The following is a 27,740-nucleotide window of genomic DNA, read 5'->3' as shown; positions in this document are numbered from 1 at the left end:
GGAAGATGGTCTCTATCAGGGGTTTGGTTTTATTTTTATTGTAAGACGTCTGTGCATGAGTTTTTTTAATGTGTGGAGGTCAGTACACAGTCGATTAACACATAGTCTTCACCGTGAAGGTCCCAACCAGTGGCATGGTCAACACGACGATGGTGGCTTCTCAATCTGTTTCAGCCTTCTTCTGTCATCACAGCTGTTGTAACATGTATCATGTTGTCTTCTGTCTGATCCGCCGTTGAGGTCTTCAGATTGCGCTCTGTCTGGAACCTACCCTGCAACCTCTCCTGGGGGTACATGACTCAGATGGTTATGCCCACAGGTTCATTTGAACACGCAAGCCCCCTCATCACGACAAGGTGGCAATCCATCGAGGGGCCAACTACACAAAATGTAGACCTGGCCTCGGTTCTGCAAAGGCAGATTTCCTTTTTAACCTTCTTTTTAGGAGCAAAGTCATCTTTGGCTACTGAACTCCTCAATATTATTTTCAAAGTATGTGGCCAATGCATCAAGCTTCTCTTCTTTCAATTTGTATTCAGGAATTTTTTTATCTTGCTCGCAGTGAAAAGAATTGATCTGACTTATAGATGGCCAGAGAAGTTATCAGGATAATCTGTAGTAACTGTAAAGACACTAAAGAAATATTCTGGATGTTCTTCTCAATCGATAACTGTGAACAATGGCAAAGCTCCCAGATACTGATTAAATAAGTATCTTAGCCCAGTGTTCGATCTCTTTGTTGAAACATGGATCGGTTTGCACCTCAAAACAAGAGAACCACATGGAATGTAAAAGTCACACTGGGAAAGGAAGTCTCTTGGATTTAATTCTGATAAAAAAGGCAGCAAGTGAAATACTCAGCTTCTAGTTACTCTTGAGGTCAGCTTGGCTGCATGACACCTCTGCAGTTAGAAAACAAAGGTTTTCTTTGTTGGATAATCTCAGGTATATGTTTGACATGTTTCTTGAAATTACTAATATTGTCTCTGGTATCATCTAAAAATTCAAAACACCAATGATCCATTTCTGTAAGTATTCAAATGTGGCATCAGCTTCGAGGACAACAAACAAGGACAAGGAAACCATAGCCTTGGTACTATTGTATACAATCCACAGACTCACAATCTATATAATTTCTAATGAAACCTTTTAATTACTGACAATGAATGATTTCATTGTGATTAAATCATTAATTGTCAGTAATTAAGAAGTGCCCTTCAAAATTATACACTACCTCAAGAAGATTTTAAAGCACACATTTCAAAAGATGCCCTCACTTTAGGAGAAATTACGCACACATCTTTTAATGTGACTATCAATAAAACAGTTAATATGACTATGATTATAACAAACATCATGATTCTTTCAAAAGAATATGTAGGATGGGATTCCAAACGGATTTAATCCAGCAGCTAGCAGGCAATGTAATGAGTTTTACCACAATGAAAGAAGCTCCTTGTGATAATTTCCCTGTTTCATAATAAGAGGAGTTTTAGCACACCTCCCATCTTCTAAGAGAGAGAACATGCACAAATTCCAATAAATGGCAGACAAGATTCCTTATCCTTGCAACTCACGTCTCTGACTGAATACAACAGTTCTGGCAAATGGATGCAAAGTCAAATTTCAGAATGTTTGTGGCATAGGTAAAGGCTTTCCCTGATGTTAAGTCTAGTCGGGTCCAACTCTGGAGGTTGGTGCTCATCTCCATTTCTAAGCCTAAGAGCCGGCGTACCTATTGAACTACTCACATTTACATGTTTTCGAACTGCTAGGTTGGCAGGAGCTGGAGCTAACAGCAGGAGCTTACCCTGCTCCTCAGATTCAAACCGCCAACCTTTCGGTCAACAGGTTCAGCAGCTCAGGGGTTTAACATGCTGTGCCACAGAGGGCTTGTATTTGTAGCATAACTGCAGGAACTTAAAGATCTTTATCTTGAATTCATTTCTCCAAATCACTTCTGCCTTTCTTTCCTATTTCACACTCAGTTGTAGGACTGCATTTTTTCTGATGTGAAAATAGGTACATTTTTAGCATTCCTTTTTAAGTCGTTTTCTCATACATTCAGGCTGCCATGAAAGGTAGCTACAGTAGAGTCTCACTTATCCAACATAAACAGGCCGGCAGAATGTTGGATAAGCGAATATGTTGGATAATAAGGAGGCATTAAGGAAAAGCCTAATAAACATCAAATTAGGTTATGATTTTACAAATTAAGCACCAAAACATCATGTTATACAACAAATTTGTCAGAAAAAGTAGTTCAATACACAGTAATGCTATGTAGTATTTTCTGTATTTACGAATTTAGCACCAAAATATCACGATGTATTGAAAACATTGACTACAAAAATGTGTTGGATAATCCAGAACGTTGGATAAGCGAGTGTTGGATAAGTGAGACTCTACTATATATTGCCCATTTTTAACCATTTACATTTTATTGCCATATACCTCTTGTTTTGTTATAAATTCACAAGCAGCAAGACTCCTTTTTTTACAAGTGCCATTTTCTTTTTTATACTTGCACTATTCTGTTCAATATGCAAACCTCTCTCTCTGAAGTTAAACTGATCCATGACCAGGTGTCTTCTTTTAGGGTTGATTGTCCTAAGGCTTCTCATTGAATTGACTGCTTCTACAAATCCAGACACTCTCCAAAATGCTTCATGGTGCAAAAGTGCCAAAGGATGCCACAAATATACATTTTCTGTGATAAAAAAGCCAAGATCAAGAACTTGACACAATTAATAGGCTTTGATTTATACACAAACCTTCATATAGTATTCTGCTCAAGGAAGCAACACTTTATGTTGATACTGCAATCCATGAAATCTTATGCCAGTTTATGTTAAATTGTTTGGCATCCAAAAGATATATTTTTCCTATTTTTCCTGCAAAACACTCACACACCTAACCTTGAGATATGTGCTTACGGACATGCCCCAAAAGAATAAATAAAGTTCTTGAAAAGATCAGTTCTTTGACATGGTGGAAAATGAGAATCAATTTTATTTCTTTACAAAGTGTAGCAGAGTTAAATCAGAAACTGGTAAATACTTGGCTTAAAGCACTGGAAGAGGCTTGAAGTGTGTGTCTCTGGCAACAAAAAGGAGCGTGCATTGCTCTCTTGGGCAACAAGCTTTCACAGTCCAATCATGCATCATATAATCGGCAGTAAAAGGCACCACTACCATCCATCAATGCCACTAGAAATCTCACAGAAAAGAAAACATTGCTTTTATCAATTGATACCAATCAAAGCACAAACAACACCAGGATGTCACAAAGACACACAATGATATGCAGGGCTCCCTCCTACCATGTGAAAAGCAAAGGCAGCAAATCCAAATAAGCTTCCCTTTATGGAAGTCAAAGGAAGGTTTCACAAAATGAAATAAGATGCTAGTTGTCTCTCACATTCGCCCTGGTTGCCACAGAATACATTCCCAGGTTTGACATGCAAATCATCTTATTACCAAACAGATAGACGAACATTTTGAAACACACAACCATGACGATCACCAGGACCCACGAAAGCAAATGAGTTATACTTATTGAAAGGATGACTTTGTTCATTTTGAAATACCAGGATTTGGAGGGGGCATGGGCAAACTTTGGCCCTCCAGGTGTTTGGACTCCAACTCCCACAATTCCTAACAGCCTACCGGCTGTTAGGAATTGTGGGAGTTGGAGTCCAAAACACCTGGAGGGCCAAAGTTTGCCCATTCCGATTTAGGCCTTTTGCAAAACGCACTTTTAGTAGCCGATGTGCCACAGTACAATCCCCGATGAAAGAGGTGACAGAGACCTTTTAGTAACATAATGTAACTGGACTTACCTACCTGAACCCAGAACAAAAACTGAATGCTAGCCAGACCTCCGATCCTCTGTGGCAGCCCTCACTACTCAGCCTGGTCATCACCACCGCATTCCCACGATTGTCTTCATGGAAGACTTCATTCCCACTTCAGTGAAAGGGTCACCATACAAATGTCAAGGGATGCTGAAAAGAAAACCAACTCCCTGCTTGTCTCCTGCTAGATCCATGCATCAGCTCCTCTTTCAATCAAAAAATGTCATTGGATTATAAAGAGGGGGGGGGGGGGAAACAAGCAAGACACGACCCAGCTTATTCCTTTTTCACAAGCTCTTGGCGTCATATTCTAGTGGGAAACTACTAAGCAGGTCATTTTCCCAGATAAAGTTCAATTTTGGGAACCAAGAATGTTATACTGAACAATAGCCTTTCTCTGTGAGTTTGCTACAGAATGAACTTAGCAACATCAACAAGCCACTATTCTCCTTTCAGATTCCCATGGGAAGACGTGTGCCCTTGCAATATGGAGATACGCAAAAAAAAGGCAATTGGAAACAGAGAGTGTTCTAATGAGAGACGCACTCATAGCAGGAGGCCAAATAGTCTGCAAACTCTGCCAAGAGTTGAAGAGATGGGCCCTGAGAGCTCCCAATATTCAAGGCTGGTCTTTGTCATACGGGACTTTAACCACAAACAGATTAGCTAACCAAATGGGAGAGAGGACAGAGAAGCGATCTAAAAATTAGAAGGAAAAAGACACAGCTATAAACCACATTGTATAAATGACTGGCAATACACCACGTGTTTTGAGCTCTTGGTTTCCGCAGAATAATCACACCCAAGCAAGTCTCCAGCACAATTCTAAATCTGAAACATAAACCAAGACCCATTATTTTAATTCAAGACACTAACCTATAGTAGAATATTCCACCCAATATAACTTTCTATTACATTTGCTCATGATCCCAATATAGCATTACCAGCTGGTTTAACCACATCAGTCATCAGAAGGCCACAGCTGCCTCCCTAATGCTATATAATTGTATTATCGGTTTATTAAAGTAATTGTGTCCTGTCTTTTATCCGGAGATCTCAGGACAGCTTACAATAAAATAAACATAAAACCAGTACAAAAACTTTAAAAGGCAAAAAAATATACTAAATAGATTTTTCAGTTTAAAAACAGATGGTTTAAAACGGGTTAAAGCAGCCTTGAATGATAATGATATAACTATAGAACACGTGAATCACATTTGTCCCAAAGACTATAATAAAAAGCCATTGTCCTACCACAATGTATTTCCCATATCAATGGGGCATAGGGGAGGTGCTCCTCCAAACATTGTCCCAAGGCATTTAGAGCTTTGTGTATTATTACCAGCACACTGAATTCACAAGAGAATGTATTGGCAGCAAGTGCTATTCTTTCCAACAGCTGTCTTATATAACTGAATGGAATTCCAGGGAGTAGTCTGTCTGCTTCGTTTCGCGCCAGGTGTAGTTTCCAATGTGCTCATATCAATTACAAAACCACTTTATGTAACCGTTGTGCTAAGAGATGCAAGATGCAGCTCCTTACCTGGCAGCTCTTCTCTCACGGAGATAATTCTGAGCAATGTGTACAGAATCTTTCTTAACCCGTATGGATCCCATCAGCAAAGAAACACCGTTTCTTTCATCTCTTCAGCATTCTTATTTCAATTGAAAAGGAACATGAATGCACCCGATTTTGGAAACTAAGCAGGTTTAGGTCTGCTTAGTTATTACTTGGATGGAAGTTAATTCCATAATTCCAGGAAGCTCTAGGCAAGACTATGAAGAAATTCCTCCTGAAATTGCAGAGAGCTTCCTCCTATCAGAACGAAGAATTCTGTACTGGTCTAAATAGTATGACTCAAGTCAGGAAACAAACAGTATCAGGAAATCTTTGTGATCAGCTCTTACTACATCTGTCTTTTTCCAGGCTCTACTCCAAGTGAACAATTCATATATGTGTGATGGGAAGCAAAGATGCAATGGCAACATAATACCTGGACTGGCACTATCCAACATGCCGGTTTCTGGACCAGTGCTGGTCCACAAGCCATTGGGCGGCCAAACTTTGGAGCATTTCCAGGAAAGAAAGAAACAGTTGTGCTCCGCAGACACGGCATACTGAAAACAAGCAACTGCTGGTCCCCCGCATCAGCCAGCCTGAGAAGTGCTGCTCTGGATCATATTGCACCATACAGTAGATCATTCTAAAATTTTATTCAGGTCACATTTAAAACTGCAATGTATTTGCAGAGAATGTTCTACCTTTTATCAACCAGCCTACTATCTTTATATGAAGAAAGCATACACAATGATAATCTTCATTCAGAGAAAACAAAAGGTCCTATGATACAGACCAGATTGCTAAATTAAAACAGAAAAAGTCAAATTCTCTTTTTTTTTCAAATGAAAATGGGTGTACACAATGGAAAGCAAATTCTAACCAAATGTTTTCGATTAAGTGAACAGGAGCAAGACTGTTGGCTGATTCAGAGCCAATCTACAATATTTTATCATTAACCAAGTGAGATTTAATAACAGGCTCCCACAATGATATTATAACTTTCAGTTCTGCAAGACAGACTGTGCTGGTTAAAAGAGCAGCTATAAATCACCAAGAAGAATTTAAACAGAAATCCAGTTTTGTCATAACAGTAAATGCAATGGACAAAGGCAAATGTCAAGCACTCAGCATCTGAACCAGTTGAGCTTCTCCTTGTTTATTAAGTCAGAAACTTTCCTGAAGTGACCTGGGGAATTCATTTTATCTCTACTATGACTGCTGATGCAACAGATGCCACAAATTACATGCTCAGTTCTAAATGTCAACAATGAACATACTAGCAGGTGATAAGAATCAGGTACCTCTGTAAAAGGACAACTGCAGTGCAAAAAGAAGTATGGAAGAAATGGAAAGGATGAAATGGGAAAAGGATAAAAGACATATACACTTTATACACTTTAAACAGTTGATCCAAATAACAGCACAGTTCTACAAAGGACAGAAATAGTTCCCTACCTATCACAAACCTCTTATTCCACTGTACTGCTACAGCACCGTATTTCACTTTAATTGCCATGGCAACAACCCATAGAATCCTGGGATTTTCAGTTTGGAAAAGGTCATTTAGAATGCTCAGCCAGAAAGCTCTTGGGCCTCAAGGAACTACAAAGTCCAGAATCTCACAGAATGTTGGCATGGTAGTTAAAGTGAAATATAGCTGTATAATGTAATAAGTGTCTAAGTCTTAGGACAAATTTATACACTGCCAGGCTAACACCCTCATTACAATTTGAATTGTTTCATCCTTCATACTAGTATATGAACAGCACTGATACCAAGACTACTACTAATAATTTACTTGAGCTTCCAGACTACATCTTTTGACTATACTATAGCCACCACAAAGGAGGCTTTCAAATGAAAATCCAGTTCTTCCTGCTTTTCAGTCCAGATGCACTATATATGTGAATGGAAGTGGAAGAAATGCTAGTCAGCAGGGAGAACTCTCTATCTGTGATGTCAGTCAGGACTACCATTCAACACCAAGCTGACCCTGCAATAACAGCTCTCTTCAGTTATGCTTTTCTAGATGCTGAAGCTTAAAAGCCCCACCAATTATAAAAAATAGTGTGGTTTTCAGGAAATTTTGCCCACAACCCACACAGAAGGTCCTCCAAATGTGTGAAAGCACCCAAATACCCAACATCTCACCTATACAAGCACCTCAGGGCTCCATAATACCCCCAGGTACCCCTATATTCCTCTGCAATCCCTCTCAAAATGGCATTAGTTATGAGTAATGGATGCAATCGAAAGATGAGTGAGAAGCAGGACTGCAACCACCAGCCCCTAATCTCCCTGCGCATGGAAACAGCTTGAAGCAGGAATGCTCCTATTCATGCAGCTTCTTCACATGAAGGCCTCCTTGACATAAACATCAGCAGAGTATCTGCAAAGGCCAGTCAGCAATGGCTCCGATTGTGCACTGCTTGCATGAATCTATTCCTGAGCAATGCTTATACATTTACATTACATGGCTCAGGCACTGCTTTGTTTTGCAGCAAAATGACCATAAAAGAGAGGCCTAAAAGAGCACAACAAAAGGCTCTTCTAGTCAAACATGCTTTTTCCCACAGCAGCCAAAGAGTTTGCTATGACAATAGTTCTCTGCTATCGCTGCTCTTCAGTAATCAGTATTCAGACACACAAGCGCTGCTTCTGATTCTGGAGGTAGCATATTGATCAGAAGCTATATGATAACCTCATCCTCTAGAGAGGAACCAGAATGATTAAAACTAGATGTAACTGTAATTATACTCACTGGTGGGAAGGTCTGTTTATTGCTTTCTATATTAACACATATAAAACTCTGTAAAACAATATGTAATTGCATAATGGGGGAGCCACACTCCCTTAAACAAGACTGACTCTGCCTGACACTATCAAATCTTTTATATATTAAAGGCAGTGGTGCACATGGCTATACATTCAGAGAGTATGTTTAGGGTGACTAGCCATTACAAGTACAGCTTGTAAAAACATGATCATGAACAAAGCCAAATAGTAACATGCTGAAGGAAAAGATCAGGTGATGAAACTTAACATCAGTAGAGTTTAAGCATATTTTATCCGGAATTCTGAAGACCAAAACACTCCCAAAATCTGAAATTGTCCACATGGTTGGTTGAGATAATGAGGGTTTAATGTTCAGGATTCCTCTTCTGTTGAAGTGAAAGATATGGTAGCATTTCAGATAAGGGATAATCAACATACGCCTATCCTTAAGTGAGAGAAAAGAGAAGAATGCAGTGTAGAAATTATACGCAAGAGGGTGAAGCAGTTAACACAGGCATGGGTAAACTTTGGCCCTCCAGGTGTTTAGACTTCAACTCCCACAACTCCTAACAGCCTCAGGCCCCTTCCTTTTCTCCCTCAGCCACTTAAGCAACTGAGGGGGAAAAAGAAAGGGCCTGAGGGTGTTAGGAATTGTGGGAGTTGTAGTCCAAAACACTTGGAGGGCCAAAGTTTACCCATGCCTGTGTTAACATCATGAGCAGAAACCAAGTGGCAGGAAAAGAGAATAGCAGTGAAGACATCAAAGATTAGAGAGAGACAGCCTTGCAGTGTCCATATGCAAAGCCAAAAAGCACCCCGTTTCTTGAGCAATTGACAAGAGGACTCCTTTATTAGATCTCCACTGTATTTTTGATAAAAGGACAAAAATGTAAGAAAACAGAGCCACAAGGAACCCGTCAATGAAAGCAGAGTGACACATAAATAGCAAAGACAGCGAACATATTTTCCAGAGCTGTAGCCCAAACAAACAGCACTTGGGAATGGCATAGCAAATGAGGGTACCACATTTTACCAGCAATTCTATTTTCTATTTAAGTTAGTTTCACTGAACTGTCAATGAGAAGCACAAATTTATGCTGATCTTCTCAAGCTGAACTGGCAATTTTGGCTAACAGTTTTGTACAGCATGACATACTATGCAGAAAAATGCCTGATGCTTAAACAAACAAGGGATTGCAGTCGAGGCTTGGAAGAGAACTAGGATAACTGAGATACCTTTGATAGGTAACACAACATGAACAAGACCAATGCAGGTAGCAAGGTTCAAAGTGAAATGAAAGGCAATCGCTCTGGAAACTAGGATTCAAATCCAAGTTCAGACATGGAAACCCCCAGAAGACCCTGGGAAGTCTCCGTGTCCCTCCCTCAAAGGAGGGCAAAAATAAACCCCTCTGAACAAATGTTGCCAAGAAAACCCCATTATAGTGTCACCTCAGGGTCTCCATAAGTCAGAAACATTGTGAAGGCACACAACAACAATGTAGTAACTAGGCCAAGGTTTGTATTTGCTTGCATCATGGCTTTAGCACAACAGGTTCACTTTAAAAGGTGGGCCTTTTTCTCCACGTAGTTTGGGTTAATCCTCTGCTCCATTTTCCACGGCCAAACTTTTGAGGCTAGGATTTTATTTTGGGGTTGTTGGCCTCAACTGTTTATTACCACAATGATAAACTCTGACAATTCGCCTAAGCCGGAAGCTGGAGAGGAGAGCTCTTTCCTAATAGCACACAAAGCACCCAGACACAAACACACCTCTTATCTGAAGACCATGGCCAACACAAGTTTGGCAACAGAGTATTATTTAACTGTTCAGGGAGGAGTGTACATAGATACCTCCGAAGTGAAGTAACTAATACTCAAGATCATCTGGGAATATGATCTTAGATAGAAAGAAGAGTTAAATAAAGAGTAAATGTGAGCTGTTTGAACTACAACGTGACACATGGATACTGGGTCAGGTTTCACAATACACATTAAATGCCGGCTCTGTTATTCTTCCCTACTATAACTACATTATAGCCCAAGAAAATATGTAGTGTTTTACAGCAGACCTGCATCTTCCAAGCTAAATTATCCTGTTCCTATGCTTATCTCACTCAGGGCCCTCTCGGACAGGACCTATATCCTAGGATCTGATCCCAAGTTTTCTGCTTTAAACTGGATTATATGAGTCCACAGTGCCAGATAACCTGGGATAAACAGAAAACCTAGGATTGGATCCTGTGATATAGGGCCTGTCTGGAAGGGCCCTCCGTTAAAACAGATAACGCAGGGAACAACCAATAGGAGGAAATAGCACATGGCCAGGATACTCTTGGTATTCATTCCAAGTTTTCGGGGGTCTAGATGTCTGAAAGTACACTGCTGAAACAGATTATTCAATTTCATATAGATCTTCATGAGACAATGGAGGAGACTGTGACACTGATCGTGGTACCAGAAACAAAATGAACCCTCTTTGTGAATTCCAAATAAATATATTTGTGTATTGGCCTGCCTTTCATATGTCTTTTCAACCCAAGTTTATTTCCAGAATACATTTTTCTTTGTTTTCCCTACATTACCATACCATAATATGTGGATTCAACAACCACAGACAAAGGCCAGCAGCAAAATCCTAGCCTCAAAAGTCTTATGACTACAAAAGCCACCGCAACTGCTGGATTGTTGCTGTCTTTTCTAGAATTGCACTGTTCATTCATCGTTTGCAATGCATACCGAATGCCAGCCAAAACTACTTACATCTAAAGAATTCAACCACATTATAGATTTGACACGACACCCATTTCCTACTGGGGAATGCCCCTCCACACCTTTTGTGGTTCCACAATATATCCAATAAAGACTCTTCCAAAATACAAAGGAGACCTTGGCTTCATGCCAATTTTGTGTGTGTTTGCTTTGTTTAAGTTTCATCTCATCCCCAGACATCTCATTTTTCTCTGCTATAAAAGATGGATTTATACAGCAACAGGTACATCATATATATGTTTGATAAACACATTATTCTACTTTATGCTGCTGAATGTCCACAACATATCAAGCTTTAAATCTTAAAGACGGTTCTAAAATTTATTCAGCAATGATACAGAGAAAAATATGTTAGCTATTCAAAGGCCAATTTGACAAACACATGAATAAAGATTCTATTAAATGAGTGTCAACTCACTGATTAAAAAGTGATCATTACAAGCTTTCAATAGAAGAAAATGAGTGCTATATTGACAAAGTACTCTCCACATTTCAAAACAAACAACCCGTCATTAGTTAATGTTTCCTAGAATTAGTCCTTGCTCATAGCCTAACTGTGTTGTCATTGTAGCACATAATGACCTGCAAGGGAATTAGGTGTAACAGGCACACAAGAGCTAAAGAAAGAAACCCTATGTTCTAGGCTAACAACATTCATATTTTAACAGTTTGAGGTTCTCCAACTTCATAATATCATGTTCTACATACCAATAACTGCACAGAATTCAGATTTATATATTTCTTTTGTAAATTTCATGTATTTACTAGATGTAGGATGTATCAGAATGGAAAGGGCCACTATCATACTTTCTGCCCTCAAGGAAGTATGACACAAAGACATATGCAAACATCTGCATATTATTTTATAGGCAAATTATGATATCAGATAAATCTAGCAGACACAGACACCACCCGCTTTGCTTAGGTTTGGATCCTATACATGCTTATCAGATTTCTGTTTTGTTTTTCCTTGCAAATAAAAGGCCAGAGTGGCTTAAAAATCAATTAAAAACACACAGGGGTTATTCCATTATAAATACATACAAATACAATATTAAAATCCATATTAAGATTTAATCTGATTAAGCATCAAGGCATAAAGACAAGTACAATAAAAAGATTGTGGAAAATCTTATCTATTTGCTGCCTGAGCAGAGCTTGACATGTCACACTGACCAGCACCATTTTTTGAATCCCACCCACGCTCCTGAAATCCCAGTTGCCCCTAGCTCTGACTCACACATTTACGGAGAATGTGCTTGAACAAATACCAGGAGAAATTGTGATGGTGAAATCTGCAGTGACTCAGAGTGGAGGTGAAGGGTGCTGCCAAGGTGTATTTTCCACTGGCTTCACAACGCAACCTGAGTCCTGTTCACAGACACAGTATCTCCACAAAGTTGCACATTAGCATAGATGAGAAAAGGGCAAACCATCAATCAGGAAAGCCCTGGGCTGAATCGTGCCTTTGGTTATTTGCTCCCATGGGTCTCTGGCAAACCACTCTCTCAAATGATTTCACCATCAGAGACATGAGTGCCAATACCTTAGAGACAAAGTAAGCTATTTACAACAAATACTTCTAATAAACAAAGTTTACAGGGTTTGTTTTAAGGATTACAACTGCTTCCAATGCCCTCTGAATATTTAAAAGTGCTGCCAAAACTGTGGCTATTTTATTTCTATATGAAAGGGATGGCTAATGAAATCTTCTACAACTTTAGACCTTCCATTACTCACAAGTGGCAAATATTTCCCAACCACTTTGTCGATTCTTTCACCATCCCACTCTTCTCTCATGTGATCCAACACATCCTACTTCAGACAGGATTACAGACCTAATTTATCACACTCAAATAAAGTTCCTATGGAAATCTATGTCAGTTTTAGCACAACATCCAGTCATGAAAGTGGATGGTTGACCTCAAACCCATTCCTACTTTTCAGGCCCTCATCTCATTTAGATGGATAAATGTACTTTCAGGGTGGAAGTAGATGGAGGAGGCTCCCAAGAGGCAATATTTCCCTAAACAACACACATGCAAAGCAGAAACCTTGCTTATTCGGGAGCAAATTATGTCAGTACCCTTTCCTTGATACGCTAGATTTTTTTTATTTTCCCTGATTTGTCCATTTGTTGAGGATAATGACAATAACAATACACAGAGCCACTAACCAGCCGTGGAAACAGAAAGGTCCAAGACTCAAGATGGCTACTTTCATCCAAACTAGGCCAGTTGGTTTAACCTGCCTGACAGGTAGGTATTTACTGTGTAAATGTTTGAAGAAGGGGGGGAAACAATGAGCCTGTTATCAGCAATTTGGGTCTGGAAGGGAGAAATCTGACAGATTCACAGCCACCCATGGGCCTAAACTTTCAAAAAAGATAAGGAAGAGATAGAAACGTTGGGCCAACTCCAAGGTTTGCTCACTCAACCAGAAACAGATCTCCAGGCTACGTATATAAGGTGTATACGAAATGTAAATGAATTTGGTGTTTAGACTAGGGTTCGATCTCCAAAATATCTCATGATGCATATCCAAATATTCCAGTATCCAGGGGAAAAGAATAGGGCATCAATTTAGTCAGAATTCCAAAAACCCAAACTGTCCCCAAGGGTGGCTAAGAGAATGGCACCTTTGCTTTCTGGATATTCAATGTACACAAACTTTGTTCCATGCACAAAATTATTTAAAATATTATGAATAACACTACCTCCAGGCTTATCTCTTCCGGCAGGCCTACCCAGTTAGTTTTAATTACGTTCACTACATTTTAATCTTTGTTCTGTGCATTTTAATATATGAATTTGTGGAAATTCAGCTAAAACACATAAACATCATACACATTATATAAAATACACGTAGTAGAACATAATGTGTATGATGTTTATGTGTTTTAGCTATGTTGGAGCCCACCTTGCGCCACAAGGACAGGTACGTAAGAAATAAAATTATTATTATTATTGCTGTTGTTGTTGTTTTTATTTTTATGTGTCTAGTGTATATGAAGCACTAATTTCATATTTAGACCTAGATCCCATCTCCCAAGATACCTCATTATGTAGATACGAATATTCCTATATCCCCAAAAAAAATCCCAAACACTTCTGGCCCCTAACATTTCAGAGAAGGGGGACTCAAGGTACTTCTACACTGCAGGATTAATGAACTTTGGCCCTGCTTTAACTGCCATGGCTCAACGCTATGGAATCCTGGGAGTTATAGTTTTGCAAGTTTTTGATACAAAGTTGAAGTTCAAAACACCTGGAGAAGGGCCCAAGTTTGCCCATGCCTGTTCTAGAATACTGTATAGAACAATGGTCCTCAACCTGGGATCCCCAGATATTTTTGGCCTACAACTCCCAGAAATCCCAGCCAGTTTACCAGCTGTTAGGATTTCTGGGAGTTGAAGGCCAAAAAATATCTTGAGACCCCAGGTTGAGAACTACTGATATAGAAGAATAGATATAGATACAATATAGACAATTCCCCCTTGAGCTTTGCATGAAAACAACTGAAGTGGGAAATACTTAATTTATATGAGTTTTAAAAGCCATTTTAAATGCATTTATTGTATTTTAATTCTGTTTTTACAAAACTTACTGTACTGAGTTTTAAAAAACTTGTCTATTGTGGGGCAGTTGGCCGCCTTGAGTCCCCACCCGTGGGGAGAAAGACGGGATATAAATAAAGGAATTATTTATTTATTTATTTATTTATTTATACCCTACTTTATCTCCTCAAAGGGGTTTGGCGGTCATTGCCCTTGGTATCTGGGAGTTATAGTATACCCATATCCAAGAGCACTGAACCCAGCCAACAATGAATCTGGACCACACTTGGCACACAGAATTCTAATGACCAACAGAACATGCTGGAGGTGTTTGGGAGGGGACTGACCCACCCAGGTGGGAGTTATAGTTCACCCTGCCAGCAGAGGGCATTCTGAACCCCACCAATGACAGATCTGGACCAAACTTGGCACACAGAACCCACAGGATCAACAGAACATACTGGAGAGGTTTGTGGAGGGACTGACCCACCAGGGTGGGAGTTATAGTCCACTTTGTATCCAAAAAGCACTCTGAACAGCATTGATGACAGATCTGGATGAAACTTGGCACACAGAACACTGGTGACCGACAGAACATACTGGAGGGGTTGGGGGGGGGGGGAGATTGACCCACCCATATGGGAGGTATAGTTCACCCTGCACCGAGAGAGCAGTCTGAACCCTGACAATGACGGATCTGGGCCGTTTCCAAATAACCTGGGCATCGCCGGATAGCCAAGCTAGTAATAATAATAAATCAATACATAAGCACTTTTGTACAGAATTGTACTAGGTGGTTGATTGATATTAACTCCTGTTTTATTGTCTTATTGTGTTTTATTTTTTGTATATTGTGCAATGTATTTATGCTGTTGTTTTTGTAAATTATGCTGGTCAGGCCTTGCCCCATGTTAGCCGCCCGAGTCCCCGTGGGGAGATGGTGGTGGGGTATAAATAGTTTTATTTTCATTATTATTACAACAGAGTCTCACTTATCCAACATAAACAGGCCGGCAGAACGTTGGATAAGCGAATATGTTGGATAATAAGGAGGCATTAAGGAAAAGTCTATTAAACATCAAATTAGTTTATGATTTTACAAATTAAGTACCAAAACATCATGTTATACAACTAATTTGACAGAAAAAGTAGTTCAATACGCAGTAATGCTATGTAGTAATTACTGTATTTATGAATTTAGCACCAAAATATCACGATATATTGAAAACATTGACTACAAAAATGCGTTGGATAATCCAGAATGTTGGATAAGCAAGTATTGGATAAGTGAGACTCTACTGTAATAATAAATCAATACATAAACACTTTTGTACAGAATTGTACTTGGTGGTTGATTGATATTATTACCGCTGTATTAACTCCTGTTTTATTGTCTTATTGTGTTATTTTTTGTATATTGTGCAATGTATTTATGCTGTTGTTTTTGTAAATTATGGTGGTCGGGCCTTGCCCCATGTGAGCCGCCCCGAGTCCCCGTGGGGAGATGGTGGCGGGTATAAATAAAGTTTTATTATTATTATTATTATTATTATTATTATTATTTATTTTGACTTTTCAATCGATGGCTTCTATCGATTAAACTTGCTTCCCTGAAAAGGGACTCATAACACACACAAAAACTGCACAATTTACCATCTGAATACCTTACCAAGGTAAACATTAAAATAAAATTGAACATAGACTGGTCCAAATAGCTAAATTCACTTTAAACTCATTCAAAAACTTCCCAAGTTGAGTTCAACAGGTTGAGGCCTCTCTAAAATAGGCAAACTTGGGCCTTCCCTTGAGGTGTTTTGGACTTCAACTCCCAGCATTCCTCACGGCCTCAGGCCCCTTCCTTTCCCCCCTCAGCCGCTTAAGCGGCTGAGGGGGAAAAGGAAGGGGCCTGAGGCCGTGAGGAATGCTGGGAGTTGAAGTCCAAAACACCTCAAGGGAAGGCCCAAGTTTAATGGCGGTATTGCAACTCCCATCAGCCCCAGGCGCGGCCCACGAAGCCGCCCTCTCTTCCAAGCCATGCTTTACCTCAAAAAACTCCGGGAAAAAGATGGAAAATCACCTGCTTTCTCTCCCTCCGCGCCTCCTCACACGCCGCCCGCCTTCGTCCTCTTTCTCTTCATCTTCTCCGCCGATTCCCGGCTTCCGTAGCCCCGCCTCCCTTCTGCGCGCATGCGTAGAAAACGCCTACGAGGAAGGGAGGGACAGCAGAGCCGCAAACCCCTTTCCGCCATTTTTCCTGTTCCGTACAGACGCCAGCCTTGCGTGCGCATGCGCCGTAGGTTCTTTCTCCTGCATCTCCTAGGCTACCGCGCCCAGGTATCTGCAGAAGCTTCCCCTGGGTCCTAGCGCCCAGCTAAAACTCTCTCCAGGACAAACTTGGGCCCTCCAGGTGTTTTGGACTCCAACTCCCAGAATTCCTAACAGCCCATTTCTGTCTTTTGTGGAACATAGGTATATCTTTGTTTCATGTGTCTTAACATATGTATTTGTATGGTCCTTTGCTTTAGGCATTTAATAACTAAGGAGAAGGAGGCAACAAATTCATTATTATTATTAATAATAATAGGCAAATATAAAAAGCATTAAAAACACAGATGCTGGACACCTATCAATAATAATAATAATAATAGGCAAATACAAAAAGCATTTAAAAAGATGTTAATATTGATAGGCAAATATAAAAAGCATTAAAACACATGCTGGACACCTATCAATAATAATATTGATAGGCAAATACAAAAAGCATTAAAAACACAGATGCTGGACACCTATAAATAATAATAATAATAATAATAATAATAATGAAAGGAAAATACAAAAAGCATTAAAAACACATGCTGGATACCTATCAATAATAATAATAATTATAAAGGCAAATACAAAAAGCATTACAAACACATTAAAAACACCTATCAATAATAATGATGATGATGATGATGATGATGAAAGGCAAATACAAAAAGCATTAAAGATACAGATGCTGGACACCTATCAATAATAATAATAATAATAATAATAATAATAATAATAATAATGAAAGGCAAATACAAAAAGCATTAAAAACTGATTCTGGACACCTATCAATAATAATAATAATAATAATATTGATAGGCAAATACAAAAAGCATTAAAAACACAGATGCTGGATACCTATCAATAATAATAATAATAATAATAATAATAATAATAATAATAATAATAAAGGCAAATACAAAAAGCATTAAAACACAGATGCTGGACACCTATCAATAATAATAATAATAATAATAATAATAATAATAATAATAGGCAAATACAAAAAGCATTAAAACACAGATGCTGGACACCTATCAATAATAATAATAGGCAAATATAAAAAGCATTAAAAACACACTGTGTGTGTGTGTATATATATCTATATATATAAAAGAGTGATGGCATCACGGCGATTCACAAAACAACAAAAGTACAGGCCCCCCAACCTCAAAATTTGACAACACAACCCATCATCCACGCCTCAAGGTTGATACAACAAAAAGAAAAGAAAAATAAAGTCCTAATTAGAGAGAGACCAATAATTTTTTTATCCAATTGCTGCCAGATTAGAGGGCTAATCTCTGCCCACTTGGTTGCCTAGCAACCAAGGGACAGCCAGGTTTCAGTTAGGGGACAGGCAGATTTAGGCCTCACTTAGGCTTCTTCCACAGATTATCTAATTTGCACTGGATTACATGGCAGTGTAGACTCAAGGCCCTTCTACACAGCTATATAACCCATTTAGAATCTTATATTATCTGCTTTGCACTGGATTATCTTGACTCCACACTACCATATAATCTACTTCAGTGTGCATTTTATACAGCTGTGAAGAAGGAGCCTCATATAATCCAGTTCTGAGCAGATAATATAAGATTAGAAATATACAGTAGAGTCTCACTTATCCAACATAAACAGGCCGGCAGGATAAGTGAATATGTTGGATAATAAGAAGGGATTCAGGAAAAGCCAATTAAACATCAAATTAGGTAATCGTTATACAAATTAAGCACCAAAACATCATATTATACAACAAATTTGACAGAAAAAGTAGTTCCATGCGCAGTAATGCTATGTAGTATTTACAGTAGAGTCTCACTTATCCAACACTCGCTTATCCAACGTTCTGGATTATCCAACGCATTTTTGTAGTCAATGCTTTCAATATATCGTGATATTTTGGTGCTAAATTCATAAATACAGTAATTACTATATAGCATTACTGTGTACTGAACTACTTTTCTGACAAATTTGTTGTCTAACATGATGTTTTGGTGCTTAATTTGTAAAATCATAACCTAATTTGATGTTTAATAGGGTTATCCTTAATTCCTCATTATCCAACATATTCGCTTATCCAACGTTCTGCCGGCCCATTTATGTTGGATAAGTGAGACTCTACTGTACTGTATTTACAAATTTACCACTAAAATATCACAATGAATTTAAAACACTGACTACAAAACACATTGATTATGAAAAGGCAGACTGCGTTGGATAATCCAGAACATTGTATAAGCAAATGTTGGATAAGTGAGATTCTTCTTTAATATGAAATAATTACTGGGATAGAATAATGCAGAACAATATAATCTCTAAAACCAGGACAGTAAATAAACAGGGGAATTCCACACAGGAAACAATCGGGGCCAGCTAACACCTCCCAACAAAGTATTCCCATCATCAAAGTCTGGAAAATCCTCTGTTTTCTCAGGGCCACAGACAGTAGAAGCACATAAAATATCGCAAACAACACCACTCTGTAAACAAGGGAATTCCAGACAGGAAACAATCAGGGCCAGCTAACACCTCCCAACAAAAAATTCACTCAGGAGGAAACAGCCAGGCTTTAAAGCTGCAAGGCCATTACATCCTAATCATTTTTCCTAATTGCAGCATTCATACTTGCCTCCAACAAACAAAAAAAACCAATCAGAAATATTGTATATTCACAACCTTTAGGAAATAATATCCCCTGATGGCGCAGCGTGTTAAAGCGCTGAGCTGCTGAACTTCTGGACCGAAAGGCCACAGGTTTGAATTGGGGGAGCGGAGAGAGCCCACACTGTTAGCCCCAGCTTCTACCAACCCAGAAGTTCGAAAACATGCAAATGTGAGTGCATCAATAGGTACTGCTCCGGCGGGAAGGTAACGCCGATCCATGTAGTCATCCCACATGACCTTGGAGGAGTCTACGGACAACGCCGGCCCTTCGGCTTAGAAATGGAGATGAGCACCAACCCCCAGAGTCAGACACGACTGGACTTAATGTCTGGGGAAAACCTTTACCCTTGACCTTAACTACCACCAATTCCTCAATACTTTATTTCCCAGACCACCAGACTTCGCCATAGCAACGCGTGGCCGGGCACAGCTAGTACAGTAGAGTCTCGCTTATCCAACGTAAACGGGCCGACAGAACGTTGGATAAGCGAATATGTTGGATAATAAGGAGACATTAAGGAAAAGCCTATTAAACATCAAATTAGGTTATGATTTTACAAATTAAGCACCAGAACATCATGTTACACAACAAATTTTACAGAAAAAGTAGTTCAATATGCAGTAATGCTATGTAGTAATTACTGTATTTACGAATTTAGCACCAAAATATCACGATATATTGAAAACATTGACTACAAAAATGCGTTGGATAATCCAGAACATTGGATAAGCGAGTGTTGGATAAGTGAGACTCTACTGTATATATATATATATATGAGATTGTTCACTGTAGACACAATGTTGCAACTCAGAACCAGAAGTGTCTGTTCCTCCAGTCTTCCTTCACTGTCTTATGAATGTGGATACTGCTAAAAGGTCTTCCAACTAGACAGAGGTTGAGGAGGGAAAATGTGTGATTTGATGAGTCTTTTATGCCTTTGTAAAAAAGAGTTTCAATGGCTGCATCTAACTATAGAATGAATGCAGTTTGACCCCACTTGAACTGCCATTACTCAATACTATGGAATCGCGGGAGTTGTGGTTTTACAAGGTCTTGAGTTTTCTCTGCCAAAGAGTGCCTGGCCGGAAAGACAAATCCCAGGGTTGAATAGTATTTATTTATTTGCTTATTTGCAACATTTATATCCCGCCCTTCTCACCCCGAAGGGGACTCAGAGTGGCTTACATGGGTGGCATTAGTCCATGCCCAAACAACAACAATTATAAGCAATTAAGCAACAATTTAAAACAACATATGCAAACATTAGACGATTATTGTGCATAGATCCAAAGCCAGATAATCCTATTCACCAATCCAAAGCCAATTCCAACTACAGTAGAGTCTCACTTATACAAGCCTCGCTTATCCAAGTTTCTGGATTATCCAACACATTTTTGTAGTCAATGTTTTCAATATATCATGATATTTTGGTGCTAAATTCGTAAATACAGTAATTACTACATAACATTACTGTGTATTGAACTGCTTTTTCTGTCAAATTTGTTGTCTAACATGATGTTTTAGTGCTTAATTTGTAAAAACATAACCTAATTTGATGTTTAATAGGCTTTTCCTTAATCCCTCCTTGTTATCCAAGATATTTGCTTATCCAAGCTTCTGCCGGCCCGTTTAGCTTGGATAAGTGAGACTCTACTGTATATTGCACAGGTATTTATGCTGGGCCAAATGCTTGCTCCCAAAGCCAAATTTTCACTTGTTTGCGAAAGGCATAATAATAAGGTAGTTAAAGTGGCATCAAAATGCATTAATTCTACAGTGTGGCTGGATCTTTTTTCAATGCCACTCTTGTGTGACTGAATGTGAAATAGTGCAGCTCAGCTGTGCACTTTCCTGTTGTGCAAGAATTAATCCAGCTCTGCACCCGCCATTGAATGCTTACCAAACCGCCCACACAACACGGCAAAGCTTGTGTCCCCATCCAAGGGCTTACTCCATCGCCCTTGCACAAAGGGAAGAAAGTCCCATTGCTTATGTAATAGCACTTATGACACGAGGAAGAACAAAGGGATGAAGATCCTGGCCATGATAGAAGATGCAGCAGCTTTGTACCGGATATCCGCCCTCCACACTTGTGGACTTTTGCAGATTTGATTTAAAGTTAATCTCTGGCAGACCATCTGCTACCAAACACAATTAAAAGTGCTGGCTTCAGCCTATAAAGCCCTAAATCAGGGGTCCCCAAACTAAGGCCCGGGGGCCGGATGCGGCCCTCCGAGGTCATTGACCTGGCCCCCGCCCTCAGTTTTATAATATAATATTTTTATATCAGTTTTAATAATATAATATACTGTATATCCATATAATATTGATAATAATATTATGTTATACAATATAATACTAATAGTAATACCATATAATATTAATTATATGTTATATATTACATATTATATAATAGTATAGTGGTATAGTTCAATATAGTAATATATAATGCTAATATTGTGTTATGCTAATAACATAATATATTGTATGTACACACAGCTGCTCTGAGTCCCCTTCGGGGTGAGAAGGGTGGGATATAAATGTAGTAAATAAATGCAGTAAATAAATAATTTTAGACTTAGGCTCGGCCAAAGTCTGACATGACTTGAAGGCACACAACAACAACAACAACAATCCTAATTAACTTGACTATCTCATTGGCTAGTAGCAGGCCCACACTTTCCATTGAAATCCTAATAGGTTTATGTTAGTTAAAATTGTTTTTATTTTTAAATATTGTATTCTTTTGTTGTTGTTGTTGTTGTTGCACTACAGATAAGACGTGTGCAGTATGCATAGGAATTTGTTTGTATTATTTTTTCAAATGACAATTCGGCCCCTCAACAGTCTGAAGGATTGTGGACCAGCCCTCTGCTTAAAAAGTTTGGGGACCCCTGATATAATATATTGTATATACATATAATATTGATAATAATATTATAATGTAATATAGTATAACACTAATAATAATACCATATAATAATATTAATTATATATTCTGTATTACATATAATATTACTAATAATATTACAGTATAGTGGTATAGTTCAATAGAGTAATATATAATGCTAATATTGTGCTATGCTAATAATATAATATATTGTATGTACATATCATTTGTAAGCCACTCTGAATCCCCTTTGGGGTGAGAAGGGTGTGATACAAATGTAGTAAATAAATGCAGTAAATAAATAATAAATAAATTTTAGACTTAGGCTCACCCAAAGTCTGAAATGACTTGAAGGCACACAACAACAACAACAACAACAACAACAACAACAACAACAACCCTAATTAACTTGACTATCTCATTGGCCAGAAGCAGGACCACACTTCCCATTGAAATCCTGATCAATGTATGTTGGTTAAAATTGTTTTTATTTTTAAATATGGTATTGATCTTTCATTGTTCTTGTTGTCGTTGTTGTTTTTGCACTACAAATAAGACATGTGCAGTGTGCATCGGAATTTGTTTGTATTTTTTTCAAATGATAATCCGGCCCCTCAACAGTCTGAAGGATTGTGGACCGGCCCTCGGCTCCAAAGGTTTGAGGACCCCTGCCCTAAATGGTTCCGGCCCAGCTTACCTGTCCGAACATATCCACCTCGAAGGTTAAGATAATCGTGGGAGGTCCTGCTCTCAGTCCCACCACCCTCGCAAGTGCAACTGGTGGGGACAAGAGGCAGGGCCTTTTCAGTGGTGGCCCCTTGATTGTGGAACTACCTCCCCAGTAAAATGCTGTTCATTATTTTTTATTTCAAGAAACCTGATGTACCTATTGTCACGACCCAGGCTGCAGAGCACCAATAACCATACACAGAGGCCAGAATCTAACTAATATCTTTATTGAAGGAATATATAAAGTTAATAAAAGCAAGTGTATGAAATAGTCCAGAAATAGACCTTTCAGGAAAGGTCAAAATTAGTCCAAAGAAACAATGTCCAATATGAAATATTAAGATCCAAAGTTGTAATCCAATAACCGAAACACTCACTTTGCCAGGCAAAGTGAGGGGAGATGACAAGGTCTTTTAGTCCATGAAACTGGAGCGAGGCTAGGAAGTAACTTGATTCTTGGAAAAACGAGGCTTGATTCAAGGCAACAAGGAAACAAGGAACAAGAACAAGATCCGTGGTAATTTCTTGGCAAAATCCGGGAAACAAGACGAGGCTGAGTCTTAGAAAGCAAGGCAGGATTCGTGGAGTAAACAAAGCTGGGAATGAAGGCTTGGCGACAGGAACGGAGGCTTGGAAGCGGAGTAGCTGTCCACACACGCTACTCCGGTTGCTGACGAATTGACTCCGCAAGATCCCCTTGTGGGTAAAACACCTAAATAGGGTCCCGTTTTCCCGCCCAAGAGCAGTTCTCTGGAGAACCAGAAACGAAAGCTATTTTCTGAGTCCAGATGCATGACTCCCTAAAGTTTCCCATGGGAAGCAGGCTTAATCAGCTGAATGCTTAGCAGCTATCCTAGCACTCCTGCGAGACGCCTGATCGACTCCTCTCTGTTGTTTACAAAAATCATGGCGAGAAAACGTAGGAGATTTAGGCTCAGGGCTTGTTTGACAGACTTCTGGAAGACAAATCTCTTGCAGGTGCAAGGTTTCCAATTCTGGCTGGGAAAGTTCCAATTCTGACTGAAACGGCGAAAAACCCAAGTTCTCCTCCTCATCTGGCACAACAGTGCCAGAAACGGGACTACATGGCCCATGACTCATCACACCTATAGAATAAAAAGTAGAAAAGCCAACCTTACCTGTGCTATTGAATCTTTCTCCAAGTGAGCTCGAGAGCCACAGGCGATGGCCATCTGGTCCTAGAGAGAACACATTAACAACTGTTTGTAAAAATTTAACAAATCAATGTTAGGAAGAGATGGCGTTTCCAAGCAAAATTCATACATGCAATTCATATCCAGATTAAGGATGCTACAGCAAACAGTTCATTAACACAATGGAATGAGTACCACAGTGATAATTTATGGCCAGTGCTAAAAAGTTAAAGGTCAGAACCTATTCTGCATTAAACTAAAACTGCAAATATTTACACAGAATACTCAATATTTTTCTGCCACAAATCCACTCCTGAGAAACAATACAATGTTAGATCTGATTGATTTTTGGTAGGAGATACAGTAGAGTCTCACTTATCCAACACTTGCTTATCCAACGTTCTGGATTATCCAACACATTTTTGTAGTCAATGTTTTCAATACATCGTGATATTTTGGTGCTAAATTCGTAAATACAGTAATTACTACATAGCATTACTGTGTATTGAACTACTTTTTCTGTCAAATTTGTTGTATAACATGATGTTTTGGTGCTTAATTTGTAAAATCATAACCTAATTTGATGTTTAATAGGCTTTTCCTTAATCTCTCCTTATTATCCAACATATTCGTTTATCCAACGTTCTGCCGGCCCATTTACGTTGGATAAGTGAGACTCTACTGTAAGTGTATTCCAATCATCATCATCATCATCATCTTTATTTCTAGACTGCCCTCTCTCCCCAGAGGGATTCAGGGTAGTTAACATACATATAAAATGGCAAACATTCAATGCCACAACTACATCACTTAATATCAAAGAGTATAATTTAAAGATAACATACTTATTATGGTAAAAAATCCAAATTATAAAAAACAATAAATTTAAACATAATAGTCAGTAAAAACATTACTTCTTCTGAACAACTTCTGAATCATGTTTTGATAGGGATCTCTACAAATGGTGGTATTTGGAAGTCAAATAAAATATATCTCAATAAATAGATATGCAAATATACAAACCAAGCTGGCTTTGGGACCAAGCTTTTGGTCAGTAAAGGAGAGCAGTGCAATAAGAGACTATAAATAATATAATGATGACTCAGATCAGCCCTGGAATATGACCTGGATTTTTAAATTTTTTTAATTGATGTTTTAATGTTTATGTTTTAATTAGTTTGTATTTTAATACATTTGTTTATTTATCGATACGTATATGCAGGGGTCCTCAAACTTTTTAAGCCGAGGGCCGGTCCACAATCCTTCAGACTGTTGAGGGGCCGGATTATCATTTGAAAAAAAATACACAAACAAATTCCGATGCACACTGCATATGTCTTATTTGTAGTGCAAAAACAGCAACAACAACAACAACAACAATGAAAGAACAATACAATATTTAAAAATAAAAACAATTTTAACCAACATACATTTATTAGGATTTCAATGGGAAGTGTGGTCCTGCTTCTGGCCAATGAGATAGTCAAGTTAATTAGGGTTGTTGTTGTTGTTGTTGTTGTTGTTGTTGTGTGCCTTCAAGTCATTTCAGACTTTGGGTGAGCCCAAGTCTAAAATTTATTTATTTATTTATTTATTATTTACTGCATTTATTTACTACATTTGTATCACATCCTTCTCACCCCAAAGGGGACTCACAGTGGCATACAAATTATATGTACATACAATATATTATATTATTAGCATAGCACAATATTAGCATTATATATTACTACTAGCTGTGCCCAGCCACGTGTTGCTCTGGCATTTTCTGGTGGTGTTGGTGAGAAATTGTTGAGGTAGTGGTGGTATTGAATGTCTGTTGTATGGTTGTCTTTATGTTTAGTATGCACACCGAAGTGGATTATATGGCAGTGTGGAGTCAAGATAATCCAGTTCAAAGCAGATAATATAAGATTCTAAATGGGTTATATAGCTGTGTGGAAGGGCCTTGATTCTACACTGCCATATAATCCAGTTAAAATCTGATAATCTGTGGAAGAGGCCTAAGTGAGGCCTAACTGTGCCTGTCCCCTGGGCTGAGTAGGTTGCTAGGAGACCAAGTGGGCGGAGCTTAGCCTTCTAACTGGCAGCAATTGGATAAAAACAATTATTCCTCTCCCTGTAATTAGGACTTTATTTTTCTTTTCTTTTTGTTGTATCATCCTAGAGGCGTGAATGATGGGTTGTGTTGTCAAATTTCGAGATTGGGGGGCCTGTAGTTTTGTTGTTTTGTCCGCTGCCCTGATGCCATCACTCTTTTATATATATAGATATTGAACTATACCACTATACTGTAATATTATATGCAATATATAACATATAATTAATATTATTATATGGTATTATTATTCGTATTATATTGTATAAAATGATAATATTATTATCAATATCATATGTATATACAATATATTATATTATAAAACTGAGGGCGGGGGCCAGGTAAATGACCTCGGAGGGCCGCATCCGGCCCCCGGGCCTTAGTTTGGGGACCCCTGTGCGTATATGTATATGAGGCATAGAATTGTTGCCTTTGTAAAACCACCCTGAGTCCCCTTTGGGATGTGGTAAATAAATAAACAAATAATTCTAGGGGTGAATGCAGTTTGACCCCACTCTAACATCCACGGCTCCATGCCGTTGGATCCTGGAAGTTGTAGTATTCTATGGGTCTATAGCAGGGGTCCCCAAACTTTTGAAGCAGAGGGCCGGTCCACAATCCTTCAGACTGTTGAGGGGCCGAATTATCATTTGAAAAAAATACAAACAAATTCTTATGCACACTGCACATGTCTTATTTGTAGTGCAACAACAACAACAACAACGAAATACAATGTTTAAAAATGAAAACAATTTTAACCAACATAAACCTATTAGGATTTCAATGGAAAATGTGGGCCTGCTACTGGCCAATGAGATAGTCAAGTTAATTAGGATTGTTGTTGTTGTTGTTGTGTGCCTTCAAGTCATGTCAGACTTTGGCCGAGCCTAAGTCTAAAATTAATTATTTATTTACTGCATTTATTTACTACATTTATATCCCACCCTTCTCACCCTGAAGGGGCCTCAGAGCAGCTGTATGTACATACAATATATTATATTATTAGCATAACACAATATTAGCCTTATATATTACTATATTGAACTATACCACTATACTATTATATAATATGTAATATATAATTAATATTATTATATGGTATTACTATTGGTATTATATTGTATAACATAAGATTATTATCAATATTATATGTATATACAATATATTATATTATTAAAACTGATATAAAAATATTATATTATAAAACTGAGGGCGGGGGCCAGGTAAATGACCTTGGAGGGCCGCATCTGGCCCCCGGGCCTTAGTTTGGGGACCCCTGGTCTATAGTATTCTTTGCCCAAGAAGGCTGATGCCTCACCAAACTGCAACTCCCACTTTTCCATAGGATTGAGCCAGGGCAGTTCATGTGGG

General features: G+C 38.6%; 2 protein-coding genes across 6 annotated transcripts in view; both read right to left on the bottom strand.

Moving 5' to 3' along the window:
• The window catches only part of scap (SREBF chaperone), a 68,572-nt gene extending 51,831 nt beyond the window's left edge, over positions 1 to 16,741 (bottom strand). For 2 of the 4 annotated variants that reach the window (XM_062984407.1, XM_062984410.1), the window contains exon 1: positions 16,598 to 16,741. The gene's annotated coding sequence lies outside the window, so the exon portion shown is untranslated. Of the gene's footprint in view, positions 1 to 3,845; positions 3,984 to 16,563 lie in introns of those variants that run through there. The other 2 variants (XM_062984408.1, XM_062984409.1) reach the window with 2 other exon arrangements.
• A 6,587-nt stretch (positions 16,742 to 23,328) lies between these two features.
• Positions 23,329 to 27,740, bottom strand: part of elp6 (elongator acetyltransferase complex subunit 6) — a 32,899-nt gene continuing 28,487 nt past the window's right edge. For both annotated transcript variants that reach the window (XR_009999870.1, XR_009999871.1), the window contains one exon: positions 23,329 to 24,316. The gene's annotated coding sequence lies outside the window, so the exon portion shown is untranslated. The remainder of the gene's footprint in view (positions 24,317 to 27,740) is intronic.

This window comes from Anolis carolinensis, chromosome 6 (assembly GCF_035594765.1).
Source record: "Anolis carolinensis isolate JA03-04 chromosome 6, rAnoCar3.1.pri, whole genome shotgun sequence".
In the NCBI taxonomy this organism is placed as follows: domain Eukaryota; kingdom Metazoa; phylum Chordata; class Lepidosauria; order Squamata; family Dactyloidae; genus Anolis; species Anolis carolinensis.
The sequence above is the reverse complement of the archived record's forward strand: the minus strand, read 5'-3'. Positions and strand labels throughout refer to the sequence as shown.